The following is a 2663-nucleotide window of genomic DNA, read 5'->3' on the forward strand; positions in this document are numbered from 1 at the left end:
ATATATATATATATAAATATAAATGAATGTATATATTTATGTATACATATATATACATAGATGTGTGTGTTTTACACACACACGTCCACATAAACATACATAACCATATACAGTATGTATAAATCAATATACATGCACACATATTCGTGTATAAACACAAACGTGCACACACACTAAGGCATATGGAGATATGTGTGTGTGTGTTTGTTTGTGTGTGTATGTGTGCGTGCGTGCGTGTGTACTTTTGTGTATATGGTAATTGGTAAGTGCAAGCGGTGAGACGTGATAAACGTTTATTGTGCCAGATCATTTGCTCACAGTCTGCAATAAGTTCAGATATTTCAAATGAAATGAATCTTTGATTTGTTGTTGTTGTTTTTTAAACACGGATGTCAATTCTGTATGAATTTCGCTTTAGTAATCTTGACATTATTCAACGTCTATAGATGTATATGAATGTATTTGTATTATAAAAATTCTGTCTCTATCTATCTGCAATATGTATGTGTATTTTTGAAGACGTTATCAAATGACGAGCTGGGTGAACCATTGGCGATTAGGACAATATGTTTAGCGGCATTATTTCTGGTTGTTCATGTTCCGAGTCCACGTCTGCCGAGGCCGATCTTGCCTTCCGCGTCGATAAAGTAAATACCAGTTGAATATTCCGTTCGATCTGATCGACTAACGCACTCCCTTAAAACAACTGCTGGTCTTCTACTAAAGTTCAAACCCATTATCAAGCTGTTATATTTACGCATATTCAGCCTATCTTTCGTTGCATTTACACCAAGGTCTTTTCTTTTCTTTTTGTTCTTTTGAAAGCATATTTACTCCCACCCGGTTCAGTAATTTGACTTTTCTCTTCCACCATCTTGAATCAAACACGACAGAGGGGAAACGTTATCGTTTTAAGTTTAAATATCAACAATATTTTGTTTTTCATTTTGATATGAGCACAAGACCCGAAATTTGGGTGAGGTGAACGGCGAGTACGCCGATTTGCAGTGCTAAGCTGGTAGTTATTTTATCAACTAAGAAAGAAAAGGTCGACCTCAATGGTATTTGAATGCAGAAGATAAAAAGCATCGAAAACCTGCGGCTACGCATCTTTGTCCGACGTACTAACGATTCTGTCAACTCGCTGTGTTAAATAACAGCATAAAAAATACATAACGATATTACTTCACTTATAAACTAATGACGTATGGCTTAATTCTTTATCATGATACTACAGTGTCAATACATAGAAGGGACAATACAGGACGTTACAAACAATTAGTGTTTATGAGTTCGTTTAATGAGATTTTAAAAATATGATGGTTTAGATTAGATATAATTAACATTACACTTCAAATTTTACACTTTGGCCGTGAAGTCCACTGGCTACACCGTATGCCTTTACCACGGATGAACTAAGTAGGGTCATTCACACCCAACTTGCTTTCCACATCCTCCCATCTTTTTCCGAGTACACTTCGCAATAGGCGTCTTTTCTTGCTCTTTAGATGATATCTGAAGTAATATAGCAATATAGTAATATAGTGCCGGAGATGAATGTTTCCGCCGTAACTCCTTTCATTCTGGTTTTCCATTTGCACTCTTTCAATACTGCAACTGAGCATAAGAAACCCGCCTCACCTTCTTTGATAGTCTGGGTGGCGGTGCAATCTTAATCGTATCAGAACACTGTCTTCTGAACTCGTCTACTCCACTGGCAACACAGCAACTACAACGTGCAGTCACATCTAAAGGACAGCTAAATTTATAGCAGAAAGCGGTCAACAGTATTTTTTTCTCAAAATAAGCTTCAAATTCTTTTCTACACTTAAGGGTTTCAAAATTTTACTTGAAAAACATGTACTAGATATGTTTTTCTCTCCTGCTATCTCTCTAAAAGATTCCTGAATACTAACTCCATCCAAGACTAAATTTTATATTATTTCATCCTTTTATAAAAATTCCTAATAGGATATATCTCCAATGTTTTTAACGACATGTACAATTTGGTAACTCCTTTTATCAAATGAAACACGTGTAACAGGGAAGAAATAACACCACAAAATTTTCCAGTCTTCTGTTTTGATATTATTACCCCGCAGAAAACAAGTTCTAGTATTTTCAACTCTTATGCTTACTTCCCACAAATATAAAATCTACATACGGATTTGCAATAATGAAATAGGCAGATGTGCTTCACAAGGACACAGCTTGGATTTTAACATTATATATATATATATATATATATATATATATATATATAAATGTATGCATGTGTGTATTTATGTATGTATCCATGTATATATACGTATAATAATGCTATGTAATATATGTATTATAGTCTAATAAGTTCTATTATAATATAGTATATAATATAGGCGTGTGTGTTTGTGAGTGTGTGTGTGTGTTTGTGTGTGTGTTTGTATGTGCGTTTGTATGTGTGTTGTGAGCGGGTGGGTTTGTGTATGTACGTATGTATGTATTTGTTGAGCTGTAATATATGAATCACTGTTGTAAGTTGTGATGCTATGCAACTTTCGTTGTAAACATGCATTGAAAATAGACTAAGGAGATTGACTGCACACATAGACACACACAAACACATACAGACACACACATATATATATATATGTATATATATATATATATATATATATATATAT

This window comes from Octopus bimaculoides, chromosome 5 (genome assembly GCF_001194135.2).
Source record: "Octopus bimaculoides isolate UCB-OBI-ISO-001 chromosome 5, ASM119413v2, whole genome shotgun sequence".
NCBI lineage: Eukaryota > Metazoa > Mollusca > Cephalopoda > Octopoda > Octopodidae > Octopus > Octopus bimaculoides.